General features: G+C 37.7%; 1 long non-coding RNA gene across 1 annotated transcript in view; it reads left to right on the plus strand.

Annotated features, from left to right (window-relative positions):
* The first annotated feature begins 968 nt into the window (after positions 1-968).
* The window catches only part of LOC132035581 (uncharacterized), a 35,649-nt gene continuing 21,077 nt past the window's right edge, over positions 969-15,540 (plus strand). The window contains exons 1-2 of the long non-coding RNA XR_009409322.1: positions 969-1,043; positions 1,161-1,223. This is a non-coding gene — a long non-coding RNA (uncharacterized LOC132035581). The remainder of the gene's footprint in view (positions 1,044-1,160; positions 1,224-15,540) is intronic.

The raw sequence follows: 15,540 nt of genomic DNA on the forward strand, positions 1-15,540 counted from the left end.
TCAAGTTACAGACCTGTAACCTAGGAACTACACCCTAATCCATATCTTATTAATCTCTTACTAGCAAGCAACCTTCAAATAGTAAACTCCTACTTGAAGTTTAATTTTCAACAATTGTTTGTATCTACTGATATGCTTCTATATAAGCGGATAAAGATACAACTCGATAGACCAAACCTAATACAAGATATCTAGACTTGTGAATTGGAGAACATTATACAGTAAAATAGTTCCTTCAATCCTTCTTCTTGCATTGGGGACGCAACCCTAAATTCTTGAATATGATGGATAGATCTTCCTCGCTCAATATTCTGATTCTCTCTTTGGGGTGCACAAACTTCATTATGGAAAGACCTGGATATAGGGTTGTTAACAGTTTTGGTTAAAACCAAAACCAAACTGAAAATTTAACCAAACCGAATAAAAAAATCGATATTTGGTTGGTTTGGTTTGATTTGGTTTTAAATTTTAAAAATCGATAATATTTGGTTTGGTTATGGTTTGATTAAAAAATAACCGAATAAATAACCGAACCAAACCGATAATTTATATACATAAATTTTATAATTATTTATATGTATAATATTAGTTTTTCATAAATAATTATAAATATTTTATACCTTTAATCATTAATTTGATTTTTGGTCTACTTATTTCACATGATTGTTTAAGGCCCATGTTTTTAAAAATATATCCAAGCCGATGTCTTTAAGTCTTTTAACTCTTTAAGGGCTCGTTTGGTTAGAAGATAAGTTATCCCGGGATAACTAATTTCGGGATAACTAATTCCGGGATTAATTATCCCCGGATTGTTATTCCACCCTCTATGTGGGATAAAAAAAATACTATAATCCCGGGATTAGTTATCCCGAGTTTTTATTCCAACCAAACGTGGGATAAGGTGGTACTAAATTTTTATCCCATCACTATTTTTCCTTATCCATCATACCAAATGAGCCCTAAGTGTTAAGTGTAAACCTACTAACAGAAGATCACGTTAGAGTGTAATGTCTTTAACTTAAATTTTTAGCCTTTCTTTGTCAGTCATTTGATTTTAGGTTGTTTCTTCCTTTCTTTTCGAATTTATACCTTTCTTTTTTCTTGTCTGAATGGGTCCTAAACTTCTAATATTTTTCATATGAAAAGGACAGAGGTTGTAGATTTGGAGGTTCATATAGAAGATACTTCAGTAGCATCAACATTTGCTGCAACTCAAGCACATGGTAATGCCCTAATACTTCTTCCGTGGGTAATCGTCCTAAAAAACAGAAAAGAACAACTCCTTGTAGTCGAGACCCTAGCCTTGGGGATAATAATAGAAAAACATCTAAAGTTTGGGATCATTACACAAAGTTTTTTTAATAAAATGGGAGAATTGATGGCAAAATGCAAGTAATGCCCCAAAGTTTGGGATCATTACACAAAGTTTTTTTTATTTCATATATTTTCATTTTAATTTTAGGCAGTCTTTATGTTTAATTAATATGTATGTTTGTACCAACAACTAAAAGCTCCTATGCTCTACTTTATTTCCAGGTATGTGTATTAAGATGACAAAAATGGTGCAGCCACTACTAAGTTAGTTTTTAGCTCTACATGTAATAGTTTAGCAACTTTGAGTAAGTTGAGTATTACACCATCACTAATAGTGTAAATGTTTCTATGATGTATGTTCCACCTTAAACTATAAATAAAAGTTATCGTTTGAACAAAAAAAAAGACTTGTATTTTTTAACTTTTTAATGTTTTACTGATAAGTCTCACGGCTGCTAGTCATAAACCAAAAAATCGAACCAAACCGAACCAAATCGGTGGTTATTATTTTATTTGGTTTGGTTATGGTTTTAGACATTTAAAAACCGACTACATTGGTTTGGTTATGATTTTAATCAATAACTGACCCAAACCGAACCATGAACACCACTACCTGGATATATATATATATACATAGCATTGAATATCCACAGGTCGGTTAACACAAAACCCTTTCCTAGTCGGTCAATGACCCGCACGTAGAGTTTGTGTTGTACTTGGATTCTTGCCTTGTTGAGTCTGCTTCTAATACATGTAGAAGACTTACTAATCCATACAAATATGGCAAGGAACCTTTCATACTTGACCGCCACGTCCTTTCCATAATTTTGCAAATCCTAATTCTTTGTAGGACTTGCCCTGGCACATGTTCACGAACCTGTTTCATCCACCTAGTTCGTTTGTCTCTGAATCTCTGCACTGTCTGAGATAGAACATGTTCTTGTACCTGTTCCAACAATATCTTTCATTCTTCATCTACCATTGAGCTGCTTTTGAGATCTTGGCTGGAACATGTTGACAGACCTGTTTTATATAACTGTAAGCCCTGTGTCCGCAACTGGTTAACTTCACTTCTGATCATTTTAAGCTCTTCTTCATACAATGTCTTCGCTTCTAGGTCATTCTTCCACTACATTTGGTGATCTGTGATCATTCCTCCTTCTGCATATGATGACTCTTTGGTATAGAACTTGTTTTGCATACTTGTTCTATTGCTTCAATGAACTGCTTCTTTCACTGAGTCATCTATTCTCCCTTGTTCTGTTGTCTTATTAATTTAATCATTTATGTTACATACTGAACATCTCTATATGCTGAGTCACTTCTTTGTCTGTGCTTGTCTGTATTTGATGGAACATGTGCATTGCTTGCAGTTGTCTCTTGCGATCGATTCGGTCTTTGGGCTAGTTCCATGTGCATTGCATTGTTTCTCATTCAGACATTGCACAGTGTTTGGAACTTTTGCTTCAATTAGCCAGAGGTATAGCCTGGTTTGTCTTCTTCATGGTATCGTGATCAATCATTGTTCATCTTTTGTCAATCATCAAAACTCATTTACGCATTAGTCTAGCTAATGCCAACATATACCTTATTATAAATTGTAATTTAAAATCATTAAAATAATGACTATAATAGTTCTTTCATGAATTTGTATAAAATCTACATTACTTATTTGAATCTGTACCAAAGCATAATGAGATAGGTATATTTGAACCAAAAGTACAAATGTAGGGGTATATTTTGACCGTAATTTAAGTGACGGCTATATTAAACTATTTTTGATAGTGCAAGGTTATATTTAGCCCTTTTTCATTTTGATTGTAGACTAATCTTTCTTCACGTGCATTAGTTTAACTCTTATCATTATTATAAAATTTGTATTACAAAATGATGAGCTTTAACAATATACAGTTTTTAAAAATTATTTGTGTCTTCAATTTTGCTTTAAAAATAAATTATTTCCTCAATTATGAATAATTAATATTTTACACCTTCGTCCTATGCAAATCTATTTCTCGTTGTTCACGAATTTCTTGATGCAACATGCATAGCTCATAAACCGAATTCTTCATTGAATCCAACTCGCAATAGGAATCAGATTCGCAGCTTTTGATGAACAGTCTTCTAAGGACCGATTCTTTTGATATTTTCATAACACTTCTTCAATCATGTTAGTCTATCACCAAGGAACCTAGTTCATTTATACTCCTTTTGTCCCAATGTAAGTGTCTTAGTTTGACTAGGTACGGATTTTAAAAAATAAAACAGTCTTTTGAATTTTGTGGTCCTAAATTAAAGATGTGTATAATTTTCTAAAATGTCCTTTTGAATCTTGTGGCTATAAACTTTCCATGTAGAATATTTGAATTGTCAACTTATTAAATATGGAATGAGACACTCTTTTTGAGACAGTCCAAAAACAAGTAAGACATTAAATTGAGACGGAGGGAGTAGTTGTTTGTTAATCAACAAAATCAATTTAAGCTCAATTCAACATATTCTCTATCTTTCACAAAAAAAAAAAAATCATAATAAAAAGGTCGTAAAACAAGCATTTACCTTGATATAATCTAGAGTTTCATCACATACCGCAAGCATGCACTTTGTTTAACACCTCGTACCTTCAAACTAAGCCATATTCAAGATTTTGGGGCTTAGAAAACCAAGGTAGGGAGTGTTAGGATTAAAAATTAGTTTCAGTAAGTGAATTAATGTTTTACATAATTTATACGGGCCGTACATTTATGTAAATGCCATACTTTGCACCGTACATTGCCCCCAAAAGTCCATGCTTTTGTTTACGAGGTATGGCCATATTTTATGGGCCGTATTTTGATCATGTACCTCACAGGGGAAAAAGTCGAAGTGTTTGGAATTTGCAGGATTTCAGTTTTTAATTCTATTTTTCATTCTCTCAAGCCCTAGAACGAAGGTTTTCTTCTCCCATCAATTTCATGCACCAAGGTAAGCCTATTCCAAGCAATCCAAGTGAATTCTAATGTATATACATGAATTCTAAGTAGAAATTCATTGTTTCTAACCTGGGGTTTTCAAGAAAACCCATCAAAAGGTTCAAGATTCAAGCTTTTGGGTTTCTTCTCCAAGTTCAGACCATTATTACAAGTTTGGAGCGATTAAGGTATGTAGGGCTTCTATCCACATGTGGAAACATCACTGTTCTTCCCCACTCTACGTTCATCCATGAAAAGATGTTCCACAAACCTAGGGTATCTACTCTAATTCATGATGATCCTAAGTTACATGTACCATGACATACCATGTTCGTATTAAAAATTCGTTATTGTGCTCTTGATATTCCATTTTGGTTATTGGGAATCCGTCTATAATCGATGAACACCTATGCTTTACATTTCATGGGTTCCTAAATGCATGATATGAACTAATATGTTTATTTTCATGAAATTCTACATGTTTTCCATGTTTTCATGCAAGTTGTACTATATACTTGTATTCATGCCATAACATAATCACGAATCATCTTTGCAAGTCATGTTATGAAAACCATGGGCTACTAAGCCAACTATAACCATGTTCATGTTCATGTTTTGGGAGTAGCATAAGTTTACCGAGAAAGCTCAGACAGCCTGAAACTACATATGCCAACGTAGGGTAAGGGTCGATCCACCCAGATTAGGACGACACCTTCAGATAATTGAATTGGATATTTTCATTTGATGCTCATGTCTCATACCCTATAAGGGTATGGGATTGCTCGTCTGGTCGGGCCAGGTACTGGACTCCATGTACCCACGTGGTGATTCCATATTGTTGGTTATACTATGACTCTCCCACAAGACACAGATATACATATGTACTTATAATATTTTTACTCATGTTACAAATTTATCCATGACAGATGATGCTTATGTTCATGTTCAGCTTACAGTTTCAGTTTCAGTTCTATTATTTCATATGTCATGTTTATTTCATTTAGTTGCTTTACACACCAGTACAATTCAAATGTATTCACATCCTTTTATTGCTTGAGAGCTTGTATTTCACGATGCAAGTATTGATTTATAGGACAACGGATCTGCTCGTTAGGACATTGCTTGTATTAGCTTTTTGTGAACCCCATCTTATTTGGAGTTTTGTCATTATTTATATTTCATGTTCATGTTAGTCATGTAGTCAAGGAATGCCTGGGGCCTTGTTCTGGTAAATAGTTTTAGCAGTCAGACTCACGTTTAGAGGTATCATAAACTAGTTCAGTTAGGTCATGTCAGATGTTCAGTTGAGTTAGCCTTGTTGGCCACGTTACTATATTTTCAGACTATTTCTTAATTTATGATATGATGGCATTTTCAGACTTATGATTATGGGGTCCTACATTTTACTCAAATTATGCATGTTTAACTTATATACCATATCAACGCATGTCTCAAGTTGATTCAACAAGCCATGTGGTTCGCTCTTGTCATATGCATCAAGGCATCGAGTGCCATATTATGCCCATGCCATGGTTTGGGGTGTAACAAAGCTTGGTATCGTAGCCTAGGTTCAAGTGTATTAGAGAGTATGAAATCGTGTCTAGTGGGGTCACTTTTGTAGGTGTTTGCGCACCACACATATAGATAGTTGACCACCAAGACATCTAGGATTATCTCACTTCTTTCATACTCTAGATCATGCAGTTAGAGCTATGCTTTTAGGAATTCTTCTACCTCGTGCGTATTACGTATTTCAGAAATTTCTTGTAAAAAGAAAGTACACCAAGAGGACTTCAGCTACTAGCCAGAGAGCTGCTACAAATGTTGCCCAGAAGTGGAGCCTCAAATTCAAAGTGCCGCATTAGATCCAGCGACCCCACCTGCTACTAGAGGGCCTGCGGAGATCTGTACTCGAGTCTCGCTGCCCAGTTCCCTTGACATTGATGTTAGGAGAGCTATCCAGCTACTCACCCAGATTATTGCTACTCAAGCACAACATTAGGGAACGGCTCCAAGCGCAAGTGCTAGTGTAGGGTCATAGAGTTCTAGGACTCAGGAATTTCTACATATGAAGCCTCCAGTTTTTACAGGAACTATTAAGGGGGAAGATCCTCAAAATTTCATTGATGGGCTTCAAAAGGTTTTTTGTGTTATGCATGCTTCAGAGACGGAGGCAGTAGAGTTAGGAGCTTATTGGTTGTAGGATGTTGCTCATATCTGGTGCGAGTCATGGGAATAGTCTCACGGGGAAGAAGTATCTCTTGCTACCTGGGATGAATTTACAAATGCTTTCATTGACCACTTCCAGGTGCTTGAGGTCAGGGAGGCAAAGGCCTACGAATTTGAGAGACTCAGGCCTAATGACATGAGTGTGAATGATTATTACCTGAAGTTTGTTTCTTTGGGCAAGTATGCTTCGTATATGGTCCCTGATATGAGGGAAAGAGTTAGGCGATTTGTGTTGGTCCTTATACCAGACTTGTATGGTGATGCTAATATTGCTGCTCAAAATAGATAAATGACCATTACCAAGATGGTTGCCTTTGTTCAGGGTAATGAGGACAGAATGAAGGAACAAAAGGCCCTCCAGAAAGAGAAAGATAGGGTATTCAATAAAAGAGCTAAGTCTTCAGGTAACTTCAGTCATGGGGGAGGTGGAGGCAGGAAATTCTTCAAGAACAGGTCATCAAGACCCGCTCCATCTGCAACCGGTTCCCTAGCCCCAGAGTTCAGGCATGATTAGAAGACATAGAGTTTCAAGCTAGCTGGTTCCTATTTTTAGGCTAGTGTGGGTTAAAAGACTTATGATATTCCGGTTTGCAGCAAGTGTGTTACACCTCGAAAATTTCCTGTTAAATTACAGTGAATAGACTAACTAAAGGTATGACGTATACGGAGTTTTGATAAGTAAGAAATGGCATTTGATGACCCTATGTATGATTTCAAAGACATTTAAGGTAAGGGAAGAAAGTTGTTAAGGAAAGCGAGGTATGTGTTGTGTGTCGGGCAAGATTTACGAGCATCGAATTAATGAGAGTTTAATGATGTTTTGGAGAAGTGCTATAATGTCCCTTAGATTGGTAATAAGGTGTTAAACAAGTGTTAAGAAGGTTCCATCAGGATTGGAGATCAAACGAACGACGGAGATCATTTCAGGGAGAAGGAGTTATACGACCGACTTATACGGTCCGTATAACATTATACGGTCCGTATAAGGGTCCGTATAACACCCACCAGAGATGATGACTACTTAGTGGTGAACCACAACCATTTATACGGGCCGTGCAATGTTCCACGGACAGTATAAGTGTCCGTGGAAGTCCCGACGGGCTGAGTAAGTTCAATTGTATAAATGTGTTCCCACTTCATTAATTTCATTTTCCCACACTTCTTCATCTCTCTCAAGACCTCTAGAAGATTCCACATACTTCATCTATAAGAATACAAATGAAATCAACGATCAATATCAAGAATTCAAGTGAACCAAGTGTATGAAACACATCAAAGTTCATCCAAGCCAAGAAATTTCAAGGCAAGTGAATTAGGGTTTTGGGTGCAAGAAGAGTATTCCACTCAAGACTTATTCTTCCATTATATAAGGTGAGTTTTATGGTATTTCCATGTTATTTGAGGTGTTGGAAAGTTGAAACACTTGGATTGTAGAAGAATATATATAATGGGTCATAAATGTGGGAATAGTGTCATTGTTGAGCCATAGCTTGAAATGAATCATGAATATGGATATGTTGTGATTGTAAGTAGGTTATGAATGACATTTAGAACATGGGATAAGCATTATATGTGAGGGAACGTAATAGTGAACTATGACCATGATTATGGAGGAATTGAAGTGAAATTGTAAAATGTGGATAATGTAGATGAATGATGATTGTTGCTTATAATATTGTGAATGTTATTATGGATGTTTGGGAGTGGATATGGAATGTGGGGAAAGTTGTATAAACAAAGGAGATGCTGCCCGATTTTCTCTAGCTTTAGTAGGCACGTTCTTATAATCGATTAGCTAATGTTGATGCGAATTCTCTTGAAGGTGGAAACGTGGGCATTGAAGGAGAACAAGCAAGCGATAGAATAGTTAAACGAAAAAGGTATGTAAGGCTAGTCCCTTCTTTCTAAGGCATGACTTTATGGTATAAATCTTCCTATCTTTCTATGACTTCTCTACATATATGTATGTATCGGAAATGATGAGTCTACGCTATAGAGAGCTCTCATGAGATAAAGTTAAGAGGTATGTTATGAATATGATGATTAGCCCAAGTCTAGAGACCCTAAAGCTCATGATATGATGTTTCTACAAAGCTAATGACCTTCATACGATCCCTTGATATTATTCATTGTTGCTAGACCCACTTTATGATGTTAGTCCCTTCCTTTTTAGGCATGAATCTTATGGCACGATTTTCCCCCCTTCTCCATGAATTTCCTACATTCCAAAGAACCAAGAGTCTATGTTCATGAATAGTCATATGAGATAAAGATAAGAGATACATTATGAGCACGATAGTGATGATGATGAGTCTATGACTATAAGGAGCTACATATGTATGAGATAAAGAAAAGAGGTAAGACACGAGTATGATAATTGATGATGATGAGTTAAGTCTAAAGAATCCTAAAGTGAGATATGATGCCCATGAAGTTAATAATTCTAAGTATGGTTCTGTTGATGCTTTTTCTTGTGTACACTCACCTTAAAACGTTAGTCCCTTAAAGGTGAGATATGATGATTATGATTACTCCATAATGTAACCGGGGGTCCACGACCTTATGTCACCCCGACATTGCCATAGTGCCTTCAATGTGCTAATGTATGCTTTAATGATAGATGTATGGTAACGCTAAGGATGATGTTGATTCCATTTATGTATTTTTAAGTATATGTATGCATGTATGTAAGCATCGAGTCCCGGAAGGGCCGAGTACGGATAGCATCGAGTCCCGAAAGGGCCGAGTACGGATAACATCGAGTCCCGAAAGGGCCGCGTACGGATAGCATCGAGTCCCGGGAGGGCCGAGTACGGATAGCATCGAGTCCTGGAAGGGCCGTGTACGGATAGCATCGAGTCCCGGAAGGGCCGAGTACGTGTCACACCCCGACCTTACTAGGGTGTGATGGGCACCCGACCCTCCTCAGAGTCGAGCGAACCCTTAAACGTTCGCGTTACTAAAACCTGTCATTTCGAAAATTTTTAAGAAACATGAAACTCTTCAAACAATAATCATTATCTAAAAATGCATACTCTTTTAACATTTACAAATCATCCGCACTTCCCGACGCGCTATCCACAGACAACGTCCGCAAAGTCTCTAGGATATAGATACTCGACATAAGTACTCGACACGGCAACACTCCGAACCGAGATGGAGCTCGCCAATCCCACCGGAACAGCTCCTAGCAAAGTCTTTTACTCGTCGGGTGTACTGCGTGGCATGAAACGCACCCGAAGAAAGGGGGTCGATACGAAGAATGTACCGAATATGTAAAGCATTACCGTAGCGTATATCGAAAAGTACAACGAGAAAGCAAGTTTAGGTTACCTGACATGAATTAAATATTTAAATAAAATAGTCCCTTCGGACGGCCGCTTCCGGCCTAATAATAATAACAATAATAGTAATAACAATAGTAATAACAATGATAATAATACTAGTAATCCCCTTCGGGTGTGCCGGTTCCGACATACGTCTATCCTGGCCCCTTCGGACATGCCGGTCCCGGAATAAAATGATGGCCCCTTCGGGCATGCCGGTCCAACATACGTCTATCCTGGCCCCTTCGGACATGCTGGCCCCGACATAATAATCCTAGCCGCCGGGCATGTCACTCGTGGCATACGGCTACCCTACCCCCCTTCGGGCATGCCACTCGTGACATAATACTAATCCTAGCCCCTTCGGGCATAATAATAATAGTAATAATAATAATAATAAAATCTGCACCCCTTCGGAGTGGTTTTGGAAAATCTGAATAATAAGATATCGCACTCCCTTCGGAGTGGTTTTGAAAAGTTTTATAAAATATCACACTCCCTTCGGAGTGGTTTTGAAAAGTTTTATAAAATATCACACTCCCTTCGGAGTGGTTTTGAAAAGTTTTATAAAATATCACTTAATAGTTAGGGCAATAGCCAAAAGTTTTCCTTCAATTGTGGTACAAAAATAAGTCAAATAAACAGTAGGCGGAGATCCGGGAATAGCGGATCCGCCCTGAGTCAACGGAGGTGGCGTACTCGAATTACATATACTAAGCTTAATGGAGTCATTTATGGAAGTTTCAAGGCAATTCGATTACATTCTGCAAGTTACGGACGTTTGAGCATTTTTCCAACAAGATATAAGGATTCGGTTCAATCGACCGAATGAATAGTGCTCAATTTCGAATCGAATTTCGATGAACAGAATAACCCCCGAGGCTCAAATTCAAGCCTAGTACACCTAGGACATGCCAAAGGAAGGAGAGGGATAGCTTCACATACCTTTCTTGCTTGTTAAGCTCGTCAAGACTCCAATCCCGTTTCGTCAAAATCCTACAAATGGTCACATTTACCAGTTACTATTCATGAGGTTCAAACTTCCAACCTGGGTTTAGTATCTGCCTACCGAAATTTCGGCAGCATCTCCCCTGTAAATACACCATCCCGAGAATTATGGCTCGGCCCAAATTCAATAACAATCCGAGAATGGAACTCGGCCACATTATCACAGCAATGCCAACAACATCAATATTCAATTACAAACACATTCTAACACAAGTAACCTTCATTTCTACAAAGACAATTCCAACACATTTTCCTTTTCTCAAATTCATAATTCATATTAACATTTCATGTACTAACCACACTATTTCTCGTCAATGCAAGAAGACTACATGCAAGCCACACTAACTTTCACATCATCTTTCCAACAATCACAACTTCACTAGAATTATCATATTCTCATTTGCATCATAGAATACATATTAACAACGACTAGATTACTACATAGAACTTGGTTCATACTTCTCACACCATGCACATATATATTCGGCCACCTCCCACATTCACAACTTCAACCAAAATCATCAAACTTTCATTTCCAATATAGAGTCCATAATAACCACAACTAGAATACTACATAAAACTTAATTAATCTTGCCTACACAATACATGCATACACACGGCCACACCATGCCAACTTCCATATTTTCATGAACTTTATCCATCCCCACATACTACAATGTAAATGAACCCTTCATAACATATAAAAAAGGATTAAGACTTACCTTTCTTCCTTAACTTCTTCACTTGTCCAAGGTGTGGAATCATCGAAACGAACGTCCTATCTTCCGAAATAATTATACCACGTTGTAGAGGACCCTTGAATTAGTATAAATACATGAAGAAAAATAATTTTTTGACCAAGATTTCCCATGGTTCATTTTTTCTTCATATGGCCGAATAGGCCTTTCCTTTTCTTTCTCTCTTTTTTTTTTTGTTCTTTCCTTTCTTGAACGTTCCAAATGGTAAGTTGTATATATATATAATTATATATATATATATATTTTCAAGTCCCTCAAGAAGAAAATTTTGAACACATGGTCCTTATTCTTTTCTCAAAGCTTCTAGAATTTTTTTTTGTTAAAGATGACTTTGTCATCTTTTAATAACACATTTTGGACTCTCATATGGGTCTTGGCCCATCAAGATGGACGGCCACACTTGGCCCAAGTCATACAAGCCCATTTTTTTTTTCGTATCTAGTCTAGTAAATCATGAAAAATAATTTCCAAATTCCGAATTTTCCCTTAGCCTTCCTCAATATTTTCATACTAATAAACAACTTGTATATATAAAAAACTTGGGAAGTAGTCTTGCCCTTCACCTACCACGACTATCTTGAAATATCCGAATGTATAAAATACGGGATATAACATCCTCCCCCCCTTTAGAACATTCGTCCTCGAATGTTCAACTGATCTTATGAGGTCTTGTAGCACTTCGGGGGTCCGTTTTATGGTCGTTCTTCTCTTGATGCCCATCCTTATCCTTTACCTTATGCTCCTTGGCCTTCACACAAATCCTCAGTTTATGTCATAGGTTTCCCTTCTGGTACTTGAGAATATGGTGATCCCTTTTTGGTCTAATATAATATAGCCTCCCCCCCTTTTAAGGGCTCCTTATATGCCAACAGTTCTTCTTTTTCAATTCCGCGTATAACACATATTGAAGATTTCTCATCATAAGTTTTCCTTTTACTTTCCGTCGATACCCTCACATATAAGATATCATACATGTTCATACACATATGCACATATAATTAGTATCAACTAACCCCGAATATTACCACACTTTATTCAAGCCTATCAAATTGCTTAACCGAATGGACATACTTTTCATTTCTTCTCTAATCGGGTCGTCACTTGCGTAGCCTTACTTGTGGTCTCCAACCATTTTGTACATTCTATTTTCCCATTATTCTTTTACAAACTAATCTTTGGAATTTCTTGCATACTTCCCGGGGGGTCACCCATCTTGAAATTGCTCCCACCGAGCACGCTTAACCTCGAATCTTTGGTGGAATTCGGTGCTTTATTACCGATATAATCGCATCCGCTTCCTCATGGAATATGACCTTTATCACATAATCTGGAGTTAGTCAAAGTTTCATAGATTCAAGGCGTTTTCGTAACACGTCCTTTCTCTTGCAATTATCGTTTTGCCCTTTTCGATTCTTAATGTTCACCTTCACTTCCTTTCTCCCGACTTACATTTCAATAATATTTCAATATCCTTACCTCATCCAACATGCCTCGTCCGCACCATAGTTTACCACTTGTACTTTGTGCTTGTTGATACCATAGGTCGCTTTCTTTTGTCGACGTCGTCCTTTAGCATAATTTGAAATAAAAGGTTAGTACAAGGGACTTCATGTCCTATGGTACTGGCTCTATCGCACGATCTTAGATATGACTTTGAAGGTCAACAATCCCTAGATGCCCCGTAGCCTCCTGTTTATAAATGTGGCGCGCTTCACACTATAAACAGGACTCTACCGGACACGACTTTGCAGACAACCCCTAGGACAAACCTGCTCTGATACCACTTTGTCACACCCCGACCTTACTAGGGTGTGATGGGCACCCGACCCTCCTCAGAGTCGAGCGAACCCTTAAACGTTCGCGTTACTAAAACTTGTCATTTCGAAAATTTTTAAGAAACATGAAACTCTTCAAACAATAATCATTATCTGAAAATGCATACTCTTTTAACATTTACAAATCATCCGCACTTCCCGACGCGCTATCCACGGACCTTTGTCGTGCAAAGTCTCTAGGATATACGCACACACACTCGACATAAGTACTCGACACGGCAACACTCCTCGAGATGGAGCTCGCCAATCCCACCGGAACGACTCCTAGCAAAGTCTTTTACTACACAGGTGTACCCGTGGCATGAAACGCAGCCCCGAACAGCATAAGGGGGTCATACGAAGAATGTTTCTTAGGCCGAATATGTAAAATTACCGTAAGGCGTATATCGAAAAGTACAACGAAAGCAAGTTTAGGTTACACGACATGAATTAAATATTTAAATAAAATAGTCCGCCGGACGGCCGCTTAAAACTAATAATAATAATAATAAAGTAATAACAATAGTAATAACAATGATAATAATACTAGTAATCCCCTTCGGGTGTGCCGGTTCACCGACATACGTCTATCCGGCCCCCCCGGACATGCCGGTCCGGAATAAAATGATGAACCCCTTCGGGCATGCCGGTCCAACATACGTCTATCCTGGCCCCTTCGGACATGCGGCCCCGACATAATAATCCTAGCCCCTTCGGGCATGTCACTCGTGGCATACGGCTACCGTGGTCGCCCCTTCGGGCATGCCACTCGTGACATAATACTAATCCTAGCCCCTTCGGGCATAATAATAATATAATAATAATAATAATAAAATCTCACAACCAAACAATAATAAGATATCGCACTCCCTTCGGAGTGGTTTTGAAAAGTTTTATAAAATATCACACTCCCGAGGAGTGGTTTTGAAAAGTTTTATAAAATATCACACTCCCTTCGGAGTGGTTTTGAAAAGTTTTATTTTGAAAAAGTTTTATAAAATATCACTTAATAGTTAGGGCAATAAAAGTTTTCCTTCAATTGTGGTACAAAAATAAGTCAAATAAACGGTAGGCGGAGATGACCGGAATAGCGGATCCATCCCGAGTCAATGGAGGTGGCGTACTCGAATTACATATACTAAGCTTAATGGAGTCATTTATGGAAGTTTCAAGGCAATTCGATTACATTTATGTAAGTTACAGACGGTTGAGCATTTTTCTGACAAGATATAAGGATTCGGTTCAATCGCATTTGAATGAATAGTGCTCAATTTCGAATCGGAATTTCGATGAGTAGAATAACCCCGAGGCTCAAATTCAAGCCTAGTACACCTAGGACATGCCAAAGGAAGGAGAGGGATAGCTTCACATACCTTTCTTGCTTCATAAGCTCGTCAAGACTCAATCCCGTTTCGTCAAAATCCTACAAATGGTCACATTTACAAATATTACTATTCATGAGGTTCAAACTTCCAACACCGGGTTTAGTATCACGCCTACCGAAATTTCGGCAAAGATCTCCCCGTAAATACACCATCCCGAGAATTATGGCTCGGCCCAAATTCAATAACAATCCGAGAATGGAACTCGGCCACATTATCACAGCAATGCCAACAACATCAATATTCAATTACAAACACATTCTAACACAAGTAACCTTCATTTCTACAAAGACAATTCCAACACATTTTCCTTTTCTCAAATTCATAATTCATATTAACATTTCATGTACTAACCACACTATTTCTCGTCAATGCAAGAAGACTACATGCAAGCCACACTAACTTTCACATCATCTTTCCAACAATCACAACTTCACTAGAATTATCATATTCTCATTTGCATCATAGAATACATATTAACAACGACTAGATTACTACATAGAACTTGGTTCATACTTCTCACACCATGCACATATATATTCGGCCACCTCCCACATTCACAACTTCAACCAAAATCATCAAACTTTCATTTCCAATATAGAGTCCATAATAACCACAACTAGAATACTACATAAAACTTAATTAATCTTGCCTACACAATACATGCATACACACGGCCACACCATGCCAACTTCCATATTTTCATGAACTTTATCCATCCCCACATACTACAATGTAAATGAACCCTTCATAACATA

Source organism: Lycium ferocissimum, chromosome 10 (genome assembly GCF_029784015.1).
Source record: "Lycium ferocissimum isolate CSIRO_LF1 chromosome 10, AGI_CSIRO_Lferr_CH_V1, whole genome shotgun sequence".
In the NCBI taxonomy this organism is placed as follows: domain Eukaryota; kingdom Viridiplantae; phylum Streptophyta; class Magnoliopsida; order Solanales; family Solanaceae; genus Lycium; species Lycium ferocissimum.